General features: G+C 37.9%; 1 protein-coding gene across 8 annotated transcripts in view; it reads left to right on the plus strand.

Annotated features, from left to right (window-relative positions):
- The window catches only part of ZBTB20 (zinc finger and BTB domain containing 20), an 874,980-nt gene that overhangs the window by 464,389 nt on the left and 384,486 nt on the right, over nucleotides 1–26,105 (plus strand). The window lies entirely within an intron of this gene.

A 26,105-nucleotide genomic window follows, 5' to 3' on the forward strand; every position in this document is an offset into this window, starting at 1 on the left:
AGATTAAAGCTATTTCCAAGTTTGTGTCCAAAGTCTAAGATTTTATAATATTATTCAAAAGTCAGATTATATGGCTGGTAGTTATCCTGTTATGTGATGAGCTCAGTCAGTAAGCCATCATCATCAATGTTATTAGATGAATCAATGGAATCTTCTTCAACATAAACCTGTATATTTTTTAAATTTTATTTTACTGTTCAAAGTATTACAAGTAGTAGTACATATCTCTCATTTTTCCCCCATTGACCTTCCCCAGGTCTCCCCTACCCCCCGGCACATGCCCTTACCACCCTCCCCAGTGTCTTGTGTCCATTGGTTATGCTTACATGCATGCATACAAGTTGTTGGGTTGATCTCTTACCCTCTGCAACCCCTCCAGCCTTCCCACTGTAGTTTGACAGTCTGTTTGATGCTTCTTTGTCTCTGCATCTATTGTTGTTCATCAGTTTATAATGTTATTTATATTCCACAAATGAGTGAGATCATGTGGTATTTTTCTTTCACTGACTGGCTTATTTCACTTAGCATAATGCTTTCCACTTCCATCCATGCTGTTGCAAATGGTAAGAATTCCTTCTTTTTTACAGCAGCATAGTATTCCATCGTGTACATGTCCCACAGTTTTCTAATCCACTCATCTGCTGATGGGCATTTAGGCTGTTTCCAAATCTTAGCTATTGTATATTTTATAGTCTTCTTCATCTTCCATTGCCCTTTAGAGATTTGATATGTATCATTCCATGCAAATATTACTAGAAAAAAAGCTTTCTATCAATTTATGAAGAGAATTTCCACAATAATATCAGGTGGCTTCATTTCCCTTAAAGTGGCTTGTTTTGGTAATATTTTGTAAATATAGCTCATGCACTGTAGAGCTGACACAATGGTTCTCAACCCTGGCAGCACACTCAAATCACCTAGGGACTTTTAAAAATATACAGATGTTGAGTCTCTTGCTACAGGTCCTGAATCATTGTGTCTGGCATGGGGGCTAGATGGATGATTGTTTACAGAGCTTCACGGGTGTTTCTATAGGCATCCAGAATTGAGAATCAGTGATGTAGCTCATTATCTGATATAGAATTTAGAAATATCTTATACACTAAAGAACCAATTGAAGGAAACAAAATTTCATCATAAATCCTACAATGAGTTCTTTGAAATAAATGTGAAACTATGAGCAGTTTGAGAACCTATTGCTTGGGCCATCCAAATATTCAGATTTGGGTGTCAGATAATGAAAAGGCAGGAAGTAAGAATCCATTAGAGCATGGTGCTAAGTGGAATTATAGGAAAACATTTATAAATGCAGTGGAGTTTGGAAGGGCCTTTTTTAAAATTGACATTTTTGTAATAGAAATCGGGGTAATGGAAATGGTAGCATATTTAAATCTATCTACATTTCCTTTATATAAAAATAAAAGAGAAGGGTGTAACCTACAACTGTTTCTTGATCTGATATTATTTTTCCAAGTTAGACAGATATGGAGCTACCAGTCAGCCTGATCAGGGCTAGTTATCAAATCAGAGCTCACTCTTCAAATCCCAGTACTAATCGAAATGATAAAGAGCTACCTTTCGATTAATCCTGCCCTGGACTTTGGACAAAAGATAGTGCAGTTTAATTACTGAGTGAAATTCACTTTGTCTGATCTGCCTGTCTTTGCTGTAATGTCATAATATACTCAGCATCACTCCCATCTGAAACACGGGGCTGAGAAGTCCAAGGACCTGTATGATTGGAAGGAATAAAATGATGCTCAAACAACAACCAGCTGCAGTGCAGTAATTATTCAGACCTTGTTTTCATCTATGTGTCATTCTCTCATTGGCTTGTCATGACAGAAACTGAAGAAAGGATGGGCGAGAGTGTGATTGAAAAAGAGATTGACCCGGTGAAATCAGACTAGGTGTGGGAGGGAAGAGCCAAGCTGTATAAAATCTAGGGCTAATTAAACTTGGTTTTTCTTTACTATTTATCTCACCGGCTGATACTGATCCCACAAGTCTAAGATAAACTATTCAGCTGATTTGTCTTCCTGCAATTAAAATCTCCCCTTCGGTTGAAACTCTGTAGTTTTTACTTCTCTGAAAATAATATATTTTTCTTTTAAAACAGGCAGTTAGTTGGCAGATTTTTTTGTGTAGGTCTCAATGTAGTTTTTTATAAATGCAATTCAGTAAGGGAAGAGGGTTGCAGATTTTCTTTTGTCAGAGATAATAGCCTTTGGGGGTATTCTTTTCTAGGTTTTCAGGGACCCACTGCCTTATTATATAGGAGCCCTGAACCCAGAAAGATACCTGGCTTTCCCATGAATGCTTGCTTACCCCATATGATACAAAATCTTTGAGGTAATCTGCCCTAGATCCTGTTGTTGGAAAGTTGCTAAACCAAGATTTGTCTGACTCTGGGTCATGCTCTTCCTTCCCTTCTCATTTATGATAAAAACTCCTCCAGTTGGTTCATTTAGCACATTAGTTCTGACCATCTATATATCAAGATCTGTACTATACTTTATACTTACATTAGTGAAATTAGGAAGGAAAAGTCAGCTCATATCTATCTTGAAAACACTTTTAAGTTTGGTGGTTTAGTTACTTTTTTGACTCCTCTATAAATTGACAGTTTAATTCTAAAAATCAATTGGACCATTAAGGACAAATGTAAAATCTGAAGTCTAGAAGGTCTATTTTATTTCATTGCTTTTATTCATTGTACCACCATTATACCCATCACCCCAAATCTCAGAATCAAGATTCCCAAGAATCTCGGGTTCTTATGACTAATATGTAATTATCAGTCATCAAGTTCAGTATTTTGTCACATGTGCTTCATCATCACCATCCCTAAGCTCAGGAAAAACAGAAAGCATAGAGATTAAGCAGGCAGGCTCTGGAGTCAGATGACCTGGGTTTGAATCCCGGTTTATTACTTATTAACTGCATAAACTAGATTAAGTTGCTTAATCCTTGTCTGTAAAATAGAAACAAGTTACTTGCCCTTTAGAGCTGCATGCAGATTAAACGGGTTAACCTCAGTAAAGCACATAGTTCAGTGCCTGGTACATAGTAGAGGTTTTGTAAGTATTATTTATCACATCTTTATTCACAATGTCTCTAGAATATTTCATTTCTTTTCCATTTCTAGTGTGACACTATCGAGATCAGATGGTACCTGGGTTTTTACAATGGATTTCTCTCACAATCTCTCTTTCTTACTCTTATTCTTACTACTTCTCCCTGTTTCAATTTATTCTGCTCATCATTCCCAATTACTTATAATAAAATACCACTGTAGTGATGCCAGTTCCCTACTTACAAGCCTTTAATAGACCTCTTTTGCGCACAGAACAAAGTGAATTATTCAACCCAATATTCACATTCCAAGCTCAACCTCTCTTTTCAACATTATTTCCTATTATAATTACAGCTAACTTGTTTATTTGCTGCTCCAAATATATTTTTCAATGATCTGCTTCCATGTTTTTCTCATGCCCTTCACATAACCTGAAATTTCTTATCACTTTCTAAATCTTACACATTTTTTAAAGTATTCAACTATATTTCTTCACTGTAGTAAAGCTTTCCATCCAACCTACCTGTAAGAGATCATTTTCTCTAAACCCCTATTCTAAATATCTGAATTGCTTTGTATTGCAATTATTTTGGGGTGTTATCTCAATAACTAGATATTAAGTACCTCAGACATAGGTCAGTTGTTTCAGTACACATTATTGTTTGCCCAGTGGTATCCAGAGAAACTCAAAACATAGTAGCCATACAATTAATATATGCCAAATGAATTAGTGGCCTGAAAATTTCAGAGTTTCTCCCTTACTCTAACCACTTTTTTATTCCCACAAGTCACTCTGAACTTTAGCCTTTATTCCTACTGTTTGTCCATACTTTCTTTTGACTATTTTTAAATGTCTCCTTTTTTATTCCCACTTCTCTGATCACTCACTTGTATAGTCCTTCTATTGCACTGTTATCACACTGTCCCCTCACTCATCATGTTCACATGATTATCCAGGCTGCTAATGGGTTTTGGGTCTTCTGTTCTAGGTCATGCTTTGCCAACTACATCAATGTTAGAGTGATATGTGCTTATCTATAGAACAGAGATGACAGAACCTACTCTTCTTACTTTTTGGAGTTGTCAGGAAAGCAAAAGATGACGTAATGTGAAAGTATTTTAAACACTATGGAACGCTCTTCAAGGTATAGTCTCCTGTGTCTAAATATTTCCAGTAAGCATGTATTAAATGCATACTTAAAAATATCAAAAGTAAGGTCTGATGAGCTGTATCATATCTCTTGAATCTAAATAAGATATACATGTGTACCTAAGGACTATTCCTTCTACTGTTCCTTCATGTATCTTTCCCTTTTTTCCCATCTAGTCTAACCCCTCTCTTGAGCAACTTATTTTATTTGGCCTTACTCTTTCCATCTACAGGGCAAATGGGAATCTTCCTTAAAATGCCTCACTGGGAAGATTTTTTTTTAAATCATCAAGCACAATTTATCTTTAGCAGACTGACAGGAAGAATCTTAAGAGTTTCTAACCATTCCTAAAACATCATATAAAATAAATCAACCTAACTTATACCACAGATATAAGATTCTGAAAATTATCTGGTCATGTGGATTTTCTTGAAATTTTTGAGTAAAAACTTAACCATAAGCAATATTGATGGTAATACCATTCAGAAATTGGTCTACTGCCTTGATCAGATTTTTTTGCTTAGGTGATATGTTTCTATTAATCAGGGGTGGATTAATGGATAGTTTGGTAATGGCTTAGAACTTGAAATCACAGTCCCTAACAATAGTACTGCAGGGAGACAGTTCAGCTTTGTTTTATTACTATTAAATGGAGCCTGGACAGACAGTCTTCATTCATTTTTTTCTTGTGGGAGAGTGGTCCCAGAATGCTTCACATGATTTCCGTAGCAGGCAGGCAGTGTGGGCCAGCCAACCTTGTATTGGATATCTTACCTGTGTTGGTTAAAAAAAAAGAAAAGGTGTCTATGTCTTGAAGTACATACCTTTATTATCCCAGAATTCGTATGGAAATTATTAGTAGATTCATATTCCTATGAATTTTTTTAACATTGCTCTAAGTTTTATGATTTTGTTAATAAGCAGCAGGTGTCTTCCAAGCATTTTTCTTGCTCCCCCGCACACCCCCTGACCTCAATCCTACACATAATCCAGCTGCCACCGAAGTACTTCCTTCCCTTACTGTGTCACTCTCTTCCAAGGGAACCTTATAGATCAGAGGCAGTGAAATCTTTAGTCCTTTCTACTGGCCTTTTTGCTCCTCCTGCTTGTTTGGAGTTTTGAGTTAAATTTTTCAAGTTAATATTTAACTCATGAGATAACTGTTTACAAAATTGTTGGTTGATAATCAGGGATTTTTTCCCCCCTGCATTAATATGGTTAAAGTTTAACTTAGTGGAACAGCTCATAAAAAAGTAAATATATATATATATATATATATATATATATATATATATATATATTTATATATACACACACAATATATAATTAAATAAAAGTATTAACTCTGGGAATTTTGCTGATGTGTTCTGATGACTTGAAATGGAATATTTGTTCTGGCCTAGATAAAAGAAACACATTGGTTATAGGCCAGGCAAGCTGACTCCATGAGAGAATTTAAGCAGAAAGATGAGCCAGATTCTACTCCTAGGTGGCAGGTGACACATAAAGAATGGGAACATCTCTTTTATTCTTAAGAAAATGTCCTTTGTTCTTGTTCTTGGTAATATCACATTCAAAATATGGTGCTGGGATTTTTCTACAAATAGTATATTTTGTGTAGTTTTTGCTTTGATCAGCCCTGTACTATCTTGGGCTATTTTATCATGTCAATGACCTTGTGTGTTACAACATGACAGACAGGGGGTGAAAAAACACTCTTCAGCTATTGCCCTCCAGCCATTCTAGTAAGCCAGAAAGGACTGTTTCTTTTCCTGAGTCAAAGACAAATGCAAGCTCCAGCTGATGATTGTGAGAGTATGCCTTGTATTCTAAAAAGAAATCTTCATGCTTTTTCTAGGATTCAGTAGTCCAGTCTAGGACAGAAACCATGTTCAGGTCACTTTGGTTTACTTGGGAATAGGTTTCATCTTTGTTTCTTGCAGTGTAGACCTCGAGGAAAAATTGTTGGAAGAAATTGTGTGGAACAATTATGTGAATCCAGCAGAACTATGAGGTGTAGTATAGATGTGAATTTCAAGTTTAATATGGAGGTCTCTGAAATCTAGGCCATAGAAGATATTCTGTACTTTGCCCACATGAAGAAATCTGTCCATTCAGTGACTTTCTAGTTAAAGGATCATTTATGGTTATCCAAAAGTTAGTTCCTAATAATTTTTGCTATAAGAATAAACAAACTTCAAGCCAAACCAAGAACTAGATTTTCTGCTCTATTCTCATTTCAAGCTCATAAAACCAGACATTCAAAACCTGGATATCTCACAAACACCTTCTAAGGGCTCATTGTTTTGCCAAATATGCTACATTTACTCCAAATCAGAAGTAACTTGAGCTTGAATTACTAGTAACCTATTTCATATTTGATGAGACTTAAATGGGTTTTAAGTGCTCAATAAGGTAGTAGGAAAAACTAGAAAGAGAGTTGCCCCAGAAGATAGCCAATATTTTAAGGAAGTGGTTAACCATGTTAAATTGTTGCTGAGAAGTTGAGTAAGATGAGAATAAAAATGTGACCATTGAATTTGGCAGCAACAGATATGGTGGAATGAAATGGATAAAGCTTAATTGGAATAGGTTGAAGAAAGAATAGAAAGTGAAGATTGGTGATTGCTAATGTAGACAATTCTTCAATAAATTGTGTTATGAAAGGAAGAAGGCAAATAGGAGGCATCCAGAGAGAAATTTGGGATCAAGAGAGTATCATAAAGATTTGCAAATCATGGTAGTTTTTTGTCTTCTTGTTTTGTGTTTTATTTGTTTGTTTATTCTGCTTCCCCAGTTAAAAAATAACATGAACAAGAATCAAAGCCTCAAATCTGGAGTAAAAAAAAAAAAAAAAAAAAGACGTGGAAAAGGCAAAACCAGTCTGGTAAGATGTAAAAGATATTGGCTAAGATTCAATAGCTCTTGGTTCTAGTTCAAGTTCTAAGAGCAACTGGTAAAATAACCCCAACTAACATTTCTGTGACTATCAGTCTGATTACTTGTTGATAGCATCTAAATTCCATGTATAATATTCTAGTTCTACCAAGAGAAAAATAAAAAACTATTTCAGAAATCTCTTTCTAGTAGAAATAAAATTTATGTAATTTTTAACCATTTACCATTTAACCACTTTATCATTTAGATAGCACGTATATCGTGTTAGTTAAGCCTCACAAGACTGCTATAAGGTTGGTGGTTATATTGTTTTATTTAACAGATAAGGAAGCCAAGTCTCCAAAAGATTAAATAACTGGCAAAATCATGCATTGTGCAGATAGCAGAGGCAGAATTTAAAACAAAATCTTCAGAATATAATTTAAAGGTTCTTGCCACCAAACAGTTCTCTCCTTCTGCTTCCCCTGTAGTCTTTTGTTGTGTTTTGTTTTTTCCTCTTACTCTTCAGTGAATTCGCTTTTTGTCCATTTCTGGGCCAGGTTTCCATTATTTTTCTTTCCATTTCACATTCGCCAGGACTTTTTGGGTATGACCACCTCTCTAAATATCTACATTTCTTCATAAAACAGAACCAAGTGAGCAGGGTTGGGGTCTGTGTTAAGTGCATAGGAAGAACAATCCCACCCCAAAACGTTTTACCAGTCTAGTGAAAAGGCGTTTCAAACAGTGCATGGAAAATCAAGGCTCTGACCACAATGGCCAGTGTTAGCAGTCAAAACGCCTTTGTAGTGTCTTGTCATTTGGGCTTACAGGCTTTTAAAACCAGAGAATGGAAATGGAAGAGCAAGAAGGTAGGAGGGGGAAATGGGAATTGTGAAGTAAGAGAAGAGGTGGCACAGAGGGGTACCATGTGTTCCTTAGTGTAGGCCCTGCAGACTAAAAATTATAGTGTTTCTAACACTATTGATTTTTTTCAGCAGCTGATATTTCAATCTGGGTGCAGTGTGTCTGTGAGTCTACGCACACTGTCAAGAAGAAATATGATAGTGTCTTAAAAGATTAATAATATCGCTGGTCCTCTGGAGGCCTGTCTTAATTCACTGGCCTGTTCCCTGGCATGTACTGTAATTTATCTAGTCTGATTTGAATAGCAAATGGCAATCGGCTGCCATTAGGGAAATGGGCATCATTCTTATTGATCCAGCATGAGCTGGATTTTATTTAAGGAGAACTGCAAAATGTTATTACCTTCAGGAAGAGAAACTGAAAAGGGAGCTTTTCCCTCGTGTATTTTGGGAGTGTTCTACCTTAAAAAGGGGAGAATGGATTGTGGATTTAGGAGCACAGAGGGAGAAGATGATCCTATTGTGTGATCAGAGACATGTACAGGCTGTTTTCAGCGTAATTGTTTACCAGCAAGAAAGAGTGCTTGGACCTCAGAGGTAGAACGTTGGACCTAGTCAGATATGACCTCTTCCATTGTCCAACTTAGTGAAAAATCTCTGGTTGTTAAGAAACAATTTGTCAGTCTGTAAAATGGGTTAAAAAAATCTACTGGCCAGGTGAAGGTTTATTTAGTGTTTGTTTCACATCCTGGGAGCATTGGGTAAAGGATGCTATGAACTAAAACAGAAAACACAAAGAGGCCTATTTCACATGGGGGTGGGGTTTCAATGTTCATAATTGCTCTTCACTTAGAACTACTGAAAGGACAGGTTGTGCAGTGAGTGAAGCATGACGAACTAGCCCCATAATTCTCATTAACCATAATGGGCATCTCTCAGGTTCACACAGAATATATTGACTTTAATGTTCACCTGTTAGTGGCAAATCTAAACCTGCACTTTTACCTTACTTTAAAGAATCAAGGAAAACTGTTAACATTCTACCAACTGTTATAGTAGAAACTGTGGGGACAATTAGACCTTTCTAACTTCTCCCGTAACCCTTTTTGCCACAGAAATAGGGACTGAATGTGCCATCCGGTTAGAGTTTGTTGGATATTTGCTGTGAAGAAGCACATGCATACCCTATTTTAAACTTCCTTAGCAGTCCCAGGAAGGGAAAAAGGTATGACAAAGGTGGCTAAAGGAAGTGCTCATTGCTACTTAAATTCTTCTCCATTCCACCTCGGGTTGTTATGGAAAGAAACGATAATGTGCTGCAGGAAATGGCCAAGTATAAAAGCAATAAAATAAATTGAAAATGACTTTGTTTTTTTGAGCGGCAGTAATTGCTATATGTTGTGATGTTTGCATAAGGAATTAGTTAATGTGTAGCAGAATGGCATGTGATACTTTTTATTTGCCTGATGACTATAGTCTCTGAGTGAATGACTTATTAAGGTTAATAAAGAAAAATTTGCTTGTGACTTGTAATGATCCAATTGCTAGAATTTAGCATCCCCTTATGCATTGTTGCCTAAAGGGGAGAAGGAAAAAAAACCCACACACACACATTAATGGCCGACTGGCTATGATTTTTATAGTGGTGTGAGAACAAACAATGTCTTCTAAATTGTTGGTCTGTCTATCTTTCTGCCTGCCTGGGCAGGAACGTTATGGCTCTCTTAATTCTCCTGTGTGATTTATCATCCTAAATTCATTGTTTTGCATAACTCTGCTCAAAATGAAGAAATGTCATTATTTTGCAGCGAAAAAGTTGCCATTTGCATAATGCCTGCCATTAATTATTGTGAGACTAATGCAGTTGTTGATATTTTTAGGGCACAGTGGTACAGCCTGCACCTTGTATAATGTCATTCTGAAAACATTGGTAGTTAATAGGTGCCACAACATTGCACAAATGGAAAAGAAGATGATGAAGAAGAAGGGGACACAATGGGACAGACTGTGATCTTTATTTAGCTTTTTTCTTTCTCTTTTTCCACCCTGAAATGCTTGGTGAGGAAAGACTATAAAAGGAACTGAATAGAGCAGGGAGCTGTGACATCCAGGAGAACAAAGGGATTGAAATGTAGAGGTTTTCTATTTAGGCTGAATTGATATAACCTGGGTTCCAGCAGTTTAATGGAAGAAGTCGTGTCTCCTCTGTTTTGACTTACCTACTAAACCTAAGCCTGGAGCAGAATGTAGGGTTGGGCCTTTTTAAACCATCAATTAGGATAAGGGTTTGCTCTGAAACATTGTCATCTTGGGGAAGAATTCTCTTAACTGGTGCAGTTGGCCAGGGTTAAGAGAACCTACCAGGGTTTCATGGAAGAGAGCTGAAGACTATGACTTTCAGGTTTTGATTAATCAGCCTTCTGTACTTCACTTATTTCCATATTCATATAGGGGCATAGCTTTCCTTTTAAGCAAGAAGCAGAGGAATACTGTAGTAATATAGTAGGGTAATGATTCCTCACCCCCCACCCTCACCCCTGCCGCCTCTGTTTCTCACAATGGAAAAAACTTACGTATCTGATTCTTTAGGGCAAGAACCTACTATTACTATACCTTTCTATTTCACAGGTAAATGAAAGTTAGTTATAAAAATTCAATCAGATGAAACTCATTACACTGAGTCTGGGAGGCATAAATATTACAAATGTAGGTAACTGTTGATGTTTTTAATCATGGAAACTTGAAAAAAAGATTCACATCAAATAGAATTTTTCTCCTAATTTTACTGTTTCATGTGTATTATAAATTTAGATCCTTTTTTTATTATTAAACTAGAGGTCCGGTGCATGAAATTCATGCACTCGGGAGTGGGGGTGTGGGTGGGGGCGTCCCTTAGCCCAGCCTGTGCCCTCTCCCAGTCCAGGAGCCCTCGGCGAGAAGCAGACCTAAGCCATCAGTTGGACATCCTTAGTGCTGCTGCCACCACCACTGCACTCACCAGCCGTGAACCCAGCTTCTGGTTGAGCAGTGCTCCCCTTGTGGGAGCACAATGACCACCAGGGGGCAGCTCCTGCATTGAGCATCTGTCTGCCCCTTGGTGGTCAGTGCGCATCATAGCGACCAGTCATTCCACCATTAGGTGGGTTTGCATATTAACCTTTTATTATATAGGATTTAAAAGGCATAAAAGAAATGGAACCTCAAAAGTAGGTCTAGTTGTTAAGACTGACCAGAGACATTTAGAAAGAAGGTGCATTTCCCTTCAATATTTAAAGCCTGGCATTGTAAACTCTGAAAAAGGCATTATTTCTCAGACTGTAATCCAGATTCTGATGGCTGTTCTGTGCTCCCAAACCAGCTCCTCTTTTGGAGCCTAAAAAAGGAGTTGCTGCCCGGGAGGGGGTGCCTCGGAGCTGGAGGAGTCCCCAGGGACTGCCCCAGTTTGTCTTAGAACAAATGCCTCAGCAGAACTTGGGCCAGGATAGTTCCGTAGACCTCACCTTGAGTTTTGGAACTTAATCTGCATGTGCTCAGTTCTGGAATATGTAGAAAACACACATTCTGGGTTAGGAAAATTTCACTTCCCCACAGTGACATCACCATCATAAATTACCACAGTTAGGGTTGTAGAAAACAGAGAGCCCATGCGTCAATCCAGACCAGTCTCTGTTGCCAATTCCCACTTTTCCCTTTCTTCTGAAGAAAAGGAAATTGCCCCAACACCCTAAAGTAATGTCCCTTGACTATAATAAAATCAGGCCAAGCATACAATTTTAAAACCTAAGGAAGAGGTCCAAATTGGGGGCTGGAGGAAATGGAGAGGAAATGAAAGGAGGGATTTACACTTTACATGGTCTGCTAGGACAAGACTAATTCTTGGTCTTCTTGGATTTGTAGCCTACTTGTCTATCCTATATTCTATATCTATATATAAATCCTATACATAAATATTTATGAATACCTGATCATTAAATTAGCAGGTTATATACCATGACTAGGGTGGCCAACTCATCTTGGCTAGACCAGAATTTTCCCTATTTTACATTGAAAGTCCCACATCCCAGGAATCTCCTCAATCTCAGAGAGTCCAAGGTAGCTGGTTACCTTAACCATGATGGATACTCACAAGACATATTGATTTAATAGTTGCAGTATCTGTTTCATCTAAAATTTTATGAGGCTTCCATATTTATTGAAAAAAAGCTGCTGTTGGGAACCCGTTTTTATAACATTTATGTACTAAAGCATTTCACCTTCATAAAGAGAGTTGAATGAAGAGGTGTGTGGACTTTTGTGCACTAAATATCTAGAACTTCAAGTAGCACTATTCTGGGAAGTAGTCTCAGATTCAGTACTCAGCATCAGCTCTCACCCCCCGTGTTCAGGAAATGATTTTTGAGCTGAAATCTTCCATAGAGACAAGAGAGGAATCCATATGTTAGTTGGCATGATTTTCATCACCTAACATCTAATAATCATGTCAGACCAGCATTCTTTAATACAGACTGATCCCTGCCAGAACTTTTAACTTCTCTATCCTTTGCTTTGGAGTTTTTCTCCTTTTATAGCCAGACACTGTGCTAAGAACTGGGGATACAAGGTGGATAAAACATGGTCCTTAACAGTGAGTTTTTCATTTTAATCTATAAAAGAGAAAAGTTGCAAGAATGAATTTTATATAGCATATGTCTAATTGCGGCAATTGCTTTATTCACTGAGATTAGTTAACACTATCACAAAGCCTAGACAAAGAGAATAGCACTTATAATGTTGTTCTACTTTGTTTCATGAATCAATTTGTTCATTTGTTTAATGAACGTTGATTGAAGCTCTTCTATCTGTTCAGCAATTTTCTGAACAATATGGGCACAAAGATGAGTTATACTTTACAAAACGAAAAGTACGAAAAGATACTTTACTCCTTCACCACATGGGAAGTCCTTAAGCACAGATTGCCACGTCAGCATGCCATGTCAGTCCATTCACCAGGACCAGTTGGGCTGGGAAAACTCCTTTGTACACTCAAAGGAGACATTATTTTTAGTTAACTGATTTCACTTTACTTCTCCCAAGCTCTACCATGTAGCTGGGTGCCTCAGGGACAATCCAGAGTAGCCACTACACCACGCAGAATAAAGCTTTTCCATTTAAAGTTCATGTGACTAGGATAAGATTTATAAGCACTGAAACACTTTACTTCTCCATTTATTCATTTCATTTAATATCTATCTACCACCTATAATGTTTCAAACATTGTTCTTATTCTTGGGAATATAGTGAGAAATTAAACAAAGTCCCCTGTGAAACTTACTTTACAGTAGAAGGAAACAGAGCCAATAATTAAGTAAACACAAAATATGCCATTTTAAATAATGATAAAAGGTGGGAGGAAGATAATGCAGAGAAGGGGGGTAGAATACAGGGATAGATGATAGATAAAGTGCTGTGTGAAATAGACATGTAGGGGAGGTCTCACTGAGCAGGAGACATTTTAGCAAATATTTAAATAATGAGAAGAAGCTAAATATTTGGTGATTAGTATGAAGAAGTTTTAGACAGAAGGAATAGATATTGTAATGTATATTAAGAACAATTTGAAATATTCCAAGAGTAAGAAGAAATGTATGGCTTAAGTGGAGTGAAGCAAGCATGATCATGTAGCTAGATAGGGACTGGGTTGCATAGGCCATGGTAAGGACCAACAGGAAGCAGTTAGAAGGTTTTAAAGGGGCCTGTGATCTAATTTATAGATTAAAATACATCTGTGGCTACTCCATGGAGAATAGACTAAAGGGATCTAGGGTAGAACAGGAAGATCAGATAGGAGTTATTGTGGTTGCCCAGTATTAGATGGGCAATGGCAGTGAAGGAGAGGAAAAGTGGCTCAATTCTAAATAATTTGGAGATAATTTTAAGGCAATATCTGACGAATTTGACATGGTGTAGATTAGAAAGAGAAACATCAGGTGCAATGAGTCCTATGTGTTTGGCTTGAGTAACTGGATGAATGTTAATATCAGTAACTCAGTGTAGTTGGAGCTATGGGGGATATGGAGGGAAGAGCAGGTGTAGAGGAAGAGATAATTATGAAGTAACTAGTGGCCTGGTGCACCAATTTGTGCACATTGAAAGGAAATTAATTAAAAGAAATATTTTAATATTGCTATTCGCCCTTTCTCTATAATAGAAGTGTCAACCAAATTCATGATCAACAATGACAAATCAAAACACACCTGTGTGATTGGCGCCAGTGAGAGATTTATATATAGAGAGAGAAACTTGCTTAATTAGAACTGCTTTCTGATTTAGCTAAACTTTTTCTAGCCCAGTGAAGCACCCCAACTTCTCTTTCAGGTAATTGTCAGCAACACAGCAGTAAATATCAACATGAAGCAGATTATTATTGTAGATCATGCAGGGAGAACAAAGGGTAAAATATTTAACTGCAGCAGTGTCTGGCTATAGTCTGCACAGTGAGAAAACTTGAAGTCATTTTCAAGGTCAACCATTTCTTAAGTCTTTTCAGTAGGGTCAAGTTTCTAAGCTTTCTAAATCTCCGTTTCCTGGCTAATGAAAAGAAAATAGGATTACACCAAGTCTCCTGTCTACCTACTCCAGGACTTCTGTGAGGATCAAATGAGATAAGGCATGGGAAAATACTTCACAGACATTTGGTTAAAGTGTAAAATGTTTCCACCTGGCTATATAGCAAGTGTGTTCCTGGGCTGAAGAAACTCCAAGTAGGCTAGTCACTAGGGAGAGGAAGCTGGGCGTTGCTAGGTGAAGTCATTACCTGGCACCCACAGCCACCATTTCTGGGCTCAGTTGGGCTGTGGGCCACATTTTGTGCCAGGGGGTCTCAGCAGCATTGGCTGCGATTTGGTGGGCTGTAGCTCTGGGGTGGTGGTGGGGCCTGTGTCCCACTTGGGGGAGGCCGAGTATTGCTTTGTGGGCGCCAAGTCCGCTTGCTGTTTCTCTGTAAATAGCCAGTGAGTGTCACAGCAACTCCTGCATTCAGTGTCTACCCCCTAGTGGTCAGTGCACGTCATAGTGACTGGTTGGACGGTCAGACACAGCATAATAGCCTTTTATATATATAGATTTGGGAACATATTAACTTTGAGATTCTTATCCAAGTGAAGAAATTGACTAGGCATTTGGATTTATCACTCAGCAGCTCAGAGAAGGAACCGGGGCTAGAGATGTAAGCTTTTTTCTTTTTAATTTCTACATATGTATTTTCTGTAATATGTATGCCTACAAAGTACAAGGAATGTACTCTGAGCAGTGCTTGGAGGTAAAAACAAATACCCTCTGTTATCTGATGATGAGTGTACGAATGCTACTTTATTCATTCTGCTGTATTCGGAAAGTCCTGGATGTCGATATCAAAGAGGTACCAACAAAACCATGTGGACACTTCCTGAAGATGGATATATATTAGAGGCCCAGTGCACGACATTTGTGCACTAGGGGTGTGGAGGTTCCTCTGTCCGACCTGCACCCTCTCCAATCCGGGAGTTTCTGTCTTTGCAATCATATGAGCAAATTGTCTGAGACCCCAACCCAGTTTAGTTTGTTGCTCACAGAATAATAGAGCCTTTTTTTTTCTTTGCTTCATTGGTGGAGATTTCCTGGAAGTTTTAGGATACCTTCCCTTTAATTTTTCCTAGACACTCTAATTTTACTTATCCCCCTTTGCTTTCCCTCTATCCCCCATCACAACAGTAACTTGCTCTAGGCTTACTTTGCTCTAGTGTCTAGGAGATCTGTCTGCCACCAGAACTACAACTCCCAGCATTCCTGGTGCTCCCCGTGCTCTTGGTTTTCCCTTCCTGCTCTGTCTCTGTCTCATGGCCTCCCACTCTGCCAAGTCCTCTAAGCTGCCAGCTCTCCCTCTCTGCTCTCCGTCTGGTGAGCTCCACTCTCTGCCGGCTCTCCCGCTCTGCTTTCAGCCTGGCAGCTTGGGGGTCACTTCCAGTGACCGAGGGAGCCATGTCCCCTCAAGCCTCTGGCTCTCCTGCTCTGTTCTCCACCTGGTGGCTTGGTGGGAGTGACCGAGGAAGCTACGTCTCCCCAAGCCGCTGGCTCTCCTGCTCTGCTCTCCGCTTGGCGCCTGTATATGCAAATTAACCTATCAGCTTTGTTGGGTTAATTTGCATATTCACCCCTGATTGGCTGGTGAGCGTAGCGGAGGGGTGGTCAATTTACATGTTTCTCTTTTATTATATAGGATGCTTTATGATCTCACTGAGATGTAAGCAAACATGATTATTATTTCTATCATGAAATAAGACAGAAGAGAAAATGCATTGTTAATGTGAGTAGAATCAGTGTGAGTTAGAAGAAGGAGGTAAAACTTGAACCCAATTTCGGTAGGGAGGTTTTAAACAAGCATTAAGGAAAGGCAGATCATCCAAGATAGAGAGAAGTTAGGAACTGACATAAAAGACATAAATTAACGTTCTCTTTGCAGGGCACCAGGTATGGAGAACAAGGATACTGACATGGCCCAAGCAGAATTTTTGTGTTGGGAAGTTAAGGGAGATGAATTGTTTTTAGTTGAACTTACCCAGTGGTACATTGGTCCTCATCTCTGGGATATTTTACTATCAATTTTGGAGCTTAAAAAATGTGGATGCCTGTGTATAACTTCTGGAAAGTTAGTTCCATAGATCTTGGAAGGGCCTGGAATTTATTTGGTTTATTTTACAGGGAGCTTGTTCCAGAACACACCTTCCAAAAACTGATTATGTACTAGGGTTAATTGTCCTATTGTACTCCTAGATAGAGTTGTCTCTAGTCACTATTCTAGTGTGGGCTCCCAGGCTGGTTCTTCTTGTTAGTTTTAACTATATTGCCTCAAACACTTAAGATTTTTTAAAGCAATACATACTATCTATAAAACAGAAGAGGGAAGATTCCTAAAGACAAAATTCCTATAGAAAGTCATTTTTAGGCCTTTAAAGAAGGAAGCTTGGTATAAATGAATATTTTAAGTAATATTTTGCTATAAAATAAATATGCTTTCATTATGGAAAAATTAAAAATAAATAAAAATTATTTTAAGTTACCCTGCCCCCAACCACTTTCATTGTTTTCATACATATTTTCCAGTCTCTTTCCACTGTATACACATCTATCATTTCTTAAACAATATTTAACTTAGCAATATTTACTTAAACAATAGATCAATCTTTACATATTGTTGGTTAATATGTCTTTTCATTTAACTATATTCCAAAAACATTTCTTTATGCCATTAAGTAGTATTAAAAATATGATTTTTAATGACTGCATAGCATGCCAATAAATGGATGTGCTACTATTTATCAACCCTCTATTATCAGTTTTCAGTTTTTCACAATTGTATGGAATGCCATGATAAACACTCTTGCTTCTAAATCTTTGTGTAGATCTTGATTATTTTCTTTATTAAAGTTCCTAGACATGAAATTTCTGGTTAAATAGTATTCATATCTTTTTAAATTTTTGATGCATAATGCTTAGGTGCTCTCCAGAGAGCTGTGCCAATTTTATTCTTCCTGGTAACATGTTAACGTTTCCTTCCAAAACAAACTTGATATAAACCTTGCCCTTACTCTTCTCCAAGTCCTATCTGATCCACCAGTTATAGCTGACTCATATAATTCAAGGTTATAGTAATGGAAACAGTGTAGATTATTTATGCTGCAAATGAAACAGTTTGAAGCATATAATTTGGCATTGGGATTGGAATGTGTTTCTGCCTTGTGCCGCTTTCTGCAAGCATTCCATTTATCTTGGGGGTGGGGTGGGTTAAGAGAGAGAGAGAGAGAGAGAGAGAGAGAGAGAGAGAGAGAGAGAGAGATAGGAAGAGGAAGAGGAAGAGAAAGAAGAGGAGGAGGAGGACGAGGAGGAGGAGGAGGACGAGGAGGAGGAGGAGAGGGAGAGTGGGTGGGTGGAAAGAAAGAAGGAAGGGGAAAAGAAAGAAAAAAGGAAAGGAAGGAGGGAGCCAAGGAGGAGGGAGAAGGAGCAAAGGCAGGGAAGTGGGGGAGGGAGGGAGAAAAGGTATTTCTTTATTTGGACTGATTGAGCACTCACAATATGCTAGGCACTGAATTGAACATGCAAGAGATATGAGTGCTGCCTTCTGAAGCCCTACAGTTCTATATGCCATGATTCATAAGGCACAATATGAATACCGGGATCCTAGGACAATCCCCTATTGTTAAAGTGCTTGAACCGTATGGTGCAGGCAATGTACAGGACACCTGTGATCCACATTTGCAGCTGGCTTTTGTATGTCTTAATATCTATAGATTCTAGAAGTCAACATTTGGGTCTATGTTTCAACTCTAGAATAATATTGAAAACTCAAGGAATTCATGCAGAGATAAAGGCAGATAAATGGTAAGCTAGAAAGTGGTGATGGTGATGAGGCAGAAAAAATCTACTCATTCCCACTTTTCCTACTCTGTCCCCCCCCCCCCCCCAGGGAAGTCTGTGTCACTGTTAGAAGGCCAGTTCCTCCATCTGGTAGCTTTGAGTAGCTGAGGTTTTAAAAATGCTTAGGGGAGGGTATAGCATGAATGTACTGACTATTTCCTTGTATGACAGTGGGACAGTATCTGAAATTGAGCCTCTCATGAATAATCAGAAAGGTTGTGGTGGACCTGCAGTATTGGAATACTGTAGTGCAGCTTGTCACACTGCCAGGAGGTGTGATGGGGGATGGGAACTGCTTGATTGTGGATTAAAGAAGCTAGAGTTCCTATCCCACTGCTTGGATAGGGAAGACTTTCTGACAGTTACTTGTTTAGCTAAAACTGGCATTAATTAGAGGGACAATTGTAACAGTTACATAAAAATTCCAAATAGCCCTTCTGAATAGATATGCACACGTTTAGAAAATGCATAACAAATGACATATAGTGAAAATGTAAACAAGCCGTTTAATAACATTTTAATGCTTGATTCTGATCTCTTAATTAAAATGTGCATAAAAGAAAACAATGGTGGAACATCTGTGTGTGTTATGGGGATAGCAGGATTTATGCTGCACCCTGGGCTTTTTTGTTCCCTTCTCAGTATGTGTGAATGTGGGAAGGTTTCCTCTTTGAGGCAAGGTTACCCTTGCCCTTTGGAGACCCAGAAAGTCTGTGTTCCCACCCACCTTCTCTTGGCTGTGGTTTTCTCCCCTTTTCTTTCCTCTTATATTAAATACTGTATGGCTTGCTCTCTGCAAAATTAAACTGCTCTCATCATTTGATCTGAAAACCACTCTTCACTCCACCCCTATAACCTGAAACCCTGACCTAACCCTGACTCACCCTCCTTATCTCAGCAGATGTCCACAGCATTACCTAATGTTTTTGGACTGAGTGAATGATCTCAAAAAGCCTTGGGGAAAGCATGGGCCTTTGTGTCTGTGACCTTGCAGTAGTTATTACTCAGCTGGACACTATGGGTTTTAGATGTTAAAGACAGAAATTCCACTCACCATTGCTGGTGATTTTAAAAAAAAATTCTTATTCATTTGGAGGATGTATTTCTGAGTTTTATTTTGCCCAATTGTTAAAATGAGAGCACCAGCAATCATGAAAGTCGAGGTTATTAAGTGCTTTGAGATCTTCCAGTGAAAATGTTACATCATAATATGCTTTTATTTTTATCATTATTTCAAACATACCTGATCACCAAAAAGTTTGCCTTTGATTAAACCAGCACATGAAGTACCTCATATCTTCTTTTACTCCCAGGAGAGTTCTGTACTTTTATTGCTGAGAGTATTACAGATGTCCGCCGGTTCCCCCGTTGCCCCCCTCCACTCAGCTCCCACTCCACCCCAGGCCTTTACTACACTATTGTCTGTGTCCATGGGCTATGCATATGTGCCTATACTTTCTTTGATTAATCTCTTCCTGTCTATCCTCCCCCATCCCTCTGAGATCTGGCAGAGATATGGAAGCATGGAACAGAGTGACATAATTTAATGACCTCTTTATGAGGGGGATATCTCTGGGACTATCTCTAATCCTAAAAATGTTTCTGTAAAATATGTGATTTTATTGTTCATTTCACAGGTGCTGCTTAAATCTACATTATTAATAAGTGGACAACCTGAGATTCAACTCAAGTCAACTTTTCTCTCTCCAAGCTATAATCTATCCAGAGTATCAGGCCCTGTCCCATGATGGCTCCCATTTCCTGTAGCCAGTAGTTAGATGGTGTTCTGAAAGAGTTAAGTAAAATGTAACCTTGTTTGTGACAAGTGTCTGAAACTTGTTTTTATAACTTGGATTCAATTCACAAATCAAGAGTAATTATCAATATGTCACAAATCAAGAGCTGCGTGGATGGATCAGTATGATTTCTGTACCTTGGTTTATGGATGTGGAATGCCCTGGGAGTTTCACAAATCCACATGGTATCTCTAGCACTGGGTTTTGTGTGAGCTGCACAAAGTATACAACTTCTGTATGTTCTGTGTCGGAATAGCTCACAACTAGTGACTATCTGAGGAAATTTGTATAAAATTACCTTATCATATGTAGACATAGTTTCTTTTCTGAATCTGTTCTTAGCATATGAATTGCAGGTGGAATACCAATTTTTGGTTCTGGCTTTTATTTTTCATAGATGCTGGTTTTTGGAAGTGTTGTCCCTAAAGATGAAGAATAGAAGCTGTGGTTCTTCTTTCCTTTTGCTATTCTCCCTTTGCCTTCTCATGCCTCTGTTTCCCATCTGATGCAGTTTTATAAGTTTGCTATAACCCTTTGATAAAAAAAAACATAAAATGTTCAGACTAGAAGTTATTAGGACTTTAAATTCCATAAGACTACCCTTGGGGTTATTTTAGGCATGAATTTTGCATATTTCAGTTTTCTAGTTCAGGATACAGGCTGTACACTGCGGATGTGTAAGTTACACCTGTTCCACTCCCCTTTCTTCTTTTCTCAGTCTGAGAGAATCTCTGCTTTAGGCTTGTGATACATCCTGAAACAGACCAGTTGTTAGATTCATGTGATGGTTAGGCTGTGGTGGCGGTGGGATTTCCTGGGACATTCAGATGTGTATAAAGGAAAATATCATGATCTAGTGGGGGAAACATGGGCTTTGGAGTAGCCCAGGAGCTCACCTTTTCTTCTTACTAGCTGTGTAGCTCTGGGTGACTTATCTTAGCAAGCCTTGGATTTTTCATCTGTAAAATGGACATGAAGAATAATGCCTACTTTCTATTGTGCAGAATGAGATAGCACATGTAAAATATTTAGAGCAGTGCCTGGCCCTCAGTAAATATTGATTGCTTACATTTCATGCAGTAAAGAAAGGAAAACACAGGAAAGAGTGGAAAGTAGAAGATGATACTGGGTTTGAGAAAAAACCCATTTCAATTCAGCATAGCAGAAAGAGTGTCTGTCGAGAAAGCAGGGACCTGCTTCCAGCTCTGCCACAAGTAAAATGTTTGCTCTTAGCCTAGCAGTGTCTGTTTCCTCATCTTTGAAATGACTGAGTTGGAATGCATGATCTCTATTTAGTCATATAGTTTTGCCTTCAGAAGGTTTTTCTCCTTCCCAGATAGTTACATAAGTCAGCAGTGCATAAGTCTCAGAGGCCAACAGCCAAATATCATAGACAGGCCCATTGTTAAGATGCGCTTTTCCCTGTGCAACTGTTTACATGTTACATTTATGGTTTTTGTATATTTGTCATGTGTCTGAGTATTTCTGCACCTGCCTGCTTCTTAAAGCAAGAACACTAGCATGCATTCATACATTTTTGTGGGTATGTGTGTTTATATATATATATGTGTGTGTGTGTGTGTGTGTGTGTGTGTGTATACAGTATGTGTGTATATATATAAATATATGTCTCTGTGTATGAGAAACAGATGTACTGTAGGCAGATAAATATAGATTCTAATAGAGGCCAAGCATATAAATATAGACATTATATAGAGTGAAAGCAAACAGATCAGCACCATTTCATTAGTGCTTGTGGTCTTTGTAACAGAATAGTTGAAAATCAGTGACTGACATTGAAAATATTGATTGAATGACACTGTCAGATCAGAAGGCATGGTGTAAGGTAAGAAAATAACCTTTAGACTTTGAGAAACAACAGGAAGATATATTAATTTCAATTATTTGATTCATTAAAGCTTTCAGATGATATATAGTATGATGTACAGATATTTTGCCCTCCATAAACATACTACCAGATAACAAAAAGTAATACACAGAAGAATACCTGTCCCAGTCCTGAGATAGGACTTGACAAAGAAGACAAATTGACTTTTATTTACAGGCTGGGATTGGCAGTTCTTTCTAGGTGTAGGTGTGGACAGATGAATTGGATTCATTCTACATTATTTTTTACAAGCCCAGTGAAGTCTTTAAGGAAACCCTCCTGAAAGAAGTGTCCTAAAGCACAAGGCCAAAGTCACCATTTTTAAGTTATTTTTGTGAGTGTGCTGTGTGAGTAAAACTGGGCTTCCATCTGCTACTTTCATGTCACTGTTCTCACCAGTCAAAATAATTGGTAGTGAGATTTTGCTTTATTTTGTTTTGTTTTAGTGAGAAAGGTATTGTGAGTTAATTTCAGCAGGTTCAAGTTAAATGTGTCAGTGTTTTTTAATGTTGCAAGTTATATCTTGGTCACTTTCATAAACACTATATGACAAGAAAGAGTAGTTCCATGTATCCCCCAAATCTCATCTGTTTCTCTAAACAGATTGCATCTCTTGTTCAGCTTTGTTGCAAGAGCACCCCAGGAAGCTAAAATTTGTAGAAAGCTCCTGAAATTGTGCAGATACAAAGTCTGCTTTTGCCTAATTCCAGAAAACTGCCAAAGTTGTTGTTGTTGCTTTTTCTGTTGTTTAGAGTACTATTGCTTTTCCTTGTAAAGATGAGAAAAGGAGACCAGGAAGATGTTCAGTTCTCTCCTCTTTTGTGCCTCTTTGAACCTTATTAGTCCTTCTTCCTTCCTGCTCCCAATCAAGTGTAGACTTGAGGAAGAGAAGGTGGTAAGGACAAAGCAATAGGACTATGAGAAGTTGTGGGATAAATTGGTGCTGCCTAAAGAACTGTGAAGTCTTCCTTTCAAATGTGCTTGCTTGCTATTACTTTGTTGTTAAGTTCTTCAGCAAATGATTATTTTAAACATTATTTTAAAAAGTGTCCCAATGGCCCTAGCCAGTTTCACTCAATGGATAGAGCAAAGGCCCATGGACTGAAGGGTCCAGGTTTGATTCCAATTAAGGCGAGTACCTCAGTTGGAGGTTCAATATTGCCCTGCTCAGGTCATGTGCCAGAGGCAACCAATCAATGTGTCTTTCTCATGTTGATGTTTCTCTGTGTGTCTCTCTCTCTTCCTCCAACCCCCTCTAAATATCAATGGAAAAAATATCTTCGGGTGAGGATTAACATAAAAAGAAAAAAATGCCCCAGTGATCTTAAGAATAGTATACAGACACACACACACACACACACACACACACACACACACACACACACGTGCATGCAAACACACACAAGCCCACTTAATAAAGTTTTAGTGAAAGATTTATTCCAAAAAAATTGTATTGTATGAGGAAATGGACTATACTTTACATTTTACAAATTATTTTGAAAGAATGTTCCATAACAATGTATAAGCTAGTAAACTAAAACACTTCAAACTATAGACTTTTCAAAACTGTTGCTATTTACCTGATGAGTTCTAATGTTATCTTCAACAAGTATCAATTTATACTATTATTATAAATAATTATTTGCCAAATTAATATAGTAAAACTTCTTTATCATTACACACGCACACACATACACACACAAAATCTAGACTTAAATCAGTATGACCTATTTATCTTAAGAAATATTTTAGGATTAAAATTCTCAGGGAAGTTATGCACGCACACACATTCCTCTTCTCTTGTTCTTTGTTTCTTTTCTTTTCTCCTGCCCTAACATAATTACTGTTTAGTATTTTGTCAAGTACTTTATAATAATTACTAAAAATGTTTGCAAGGAGAAAAATATTATATACACACATACACACACATATACACATAGACACACATGCATACATATTAATTTGTTAATATATGAATCATTTGATTTTATGTGCATTATATTTTTAAACTTTTATTTAGTATAAATCTTTTAAAGGAATTTTTATCAACACTCATGTATCTGATCTGATTTAAAAGTTCCTGTGAGATTGTACATTTCCTTATCTATGTGACAAAGAACATTTTCCCAATACGCGTTTAGAAAACAGGAACTTATCAGAGCCAAGAACAGAGTAAGAACCTGTTTCTCTCTAGGAGTCATTTACCCTTCCCCCTTCTACCAGAGCAGGCGGTGACTCTCATCATTGGCATGGAAAATTTTTTTCTTGTTAGATTGCTTCATATTCTGCTCTGGGTTTGTGGTATATGGCAGAACGTGGGGCCTGGGAATACATGATCCTGGTCCTCACCTGCCCAACTTTTTAATTAGTTCTGTGTCCTTAAGAAGGTTAGCTAATGGCTCTGTAACTAGGTTGCTAATCTATGAAATTTAGGCCAAATTACTTCACAGGGGTTAGTATTAACTGGTATAATATTAGTGAAGTATATGGCATGTAATATGTACTCAGTAAATGCTATTTTTTTCTGGCCTATTAACTTTAACTTATGTCAATGATTTCCTCCTTGTATCCCTCCTCACCACTGCATGGCATAGGAAAATACTGTAACCATTAGACATTATAGCCAATGCTAGAAAAATAGGAGCAAGGGGTTTTAAAAATTATTATCTAATATGCACCCTAAGGATGGGTCTTTGAAAAGGGAGATATAAGGAAACCAATATGAATTCCTGTCTCCTGTAACTGCAGTGTTTTCTAGTCAACAGGAGTGGGAGAATTTTCAACAAAGTGTTGCTGAAATTCTATTTGCATCAATAAAGTGGAATGAAATATCCATCCAAATGGTGGGCATTAAGCGATTTAAAATAATAGAATGCCCTTCCATTGGCTATTTATATACCAAGTTAATATCCTTCATTCCACAGTGGATGTTGCTCACCTTAGTTTACTGTGGATTAGGCTTCTTAATAAGCACCTACAATTTTTTAGGGAAAAGTGTGTGCTCAGAATTCAAATGTCATTGGAATTACTGAATAGTTACTGTATATTTTGTTTTTTTAAGGAATAGGGAGAAAAAAGTACCGCTCACTCTAAGACAGTGGTTCTCAACCTTCCTAATGCCGCGACCCTTTAATACAGTTCCTCACATTGTGGTGACCCCCAATTTCATTGTTACAAATTGAACATAATTAAAGCATAGTGTTTAATCACAAAAACAATATGTGATTATATATGTGTTTTCCGATGGTCTTAGGTGACCCCTGTGAAAGGGTCGTTCGACCCCCAAAGGGTCGTGACCCACAGGTTGAGAACCGCTGCTCAAGATAATCTGGAGCTGTGTTTCAGCCTAGAGTTGATCATTTTAGCTGAATTATAAATCCCATAGAAGTCAAGGTTTAGAAGGGAAACAGTGACACAGTCTTAATGACATGGATTGGGGCAGCCAAGTCCCTGTTACAAGTTCTCTTTTGACTTCCTTACCCTTCACTTTCTGCATAACTGCAATTTTACTGTGCAACTCTTTCTGACTTTCTTGGAATTGAGTTTGGCCTGTATCATCAAGCGACATTATGTCACTAGGATTTCTCTGTATCTCCTCTGGCTATGCCATTGTTAGTCTCACAATAGTTGTATCTATAGAATGGAAAGAAAGCAAATGGAAAAGCAAAGTGACCTGGTGTAATGAGAATGTGGGGCCTGGAGATCCTGACCCTTTGCTCTCATCTGTGAGGAGAGTCCGGTGTCATGTCACTAGGCCCCAGTCTGCTAACTGACAGTGCAGAGGTCTAGACAATGGTCAACCTCTGTTTCCCTCAGGTTGTAAGTATCTTGTTGTAGTTTTCTTTATTTTTTTTAAATATAAATATATACCATAGGCCTATTTATTGTATAACGCTAAATTTAATCGTTTTCTTCTTTTATGATTTCTAAGGATCTCAAAGCACATTAACAAGAAAAATATTTTTATGAGGAGGAATAATAAATAGAAATGGGAGAAACTGATGAAAAGTGAGAGAAAGGTAC

This window comes from Myotis nattereri, assembly GCF_964212035.1.
Source record: "Myotis nattereri genome assembly, chromosome: 3".
Lineage (NCBI taxonomy): Eukaryota > Metazoa > Chordata > Mammalia > Chiroptera > Vespertilionidae > Myotis > Myotis nattereri.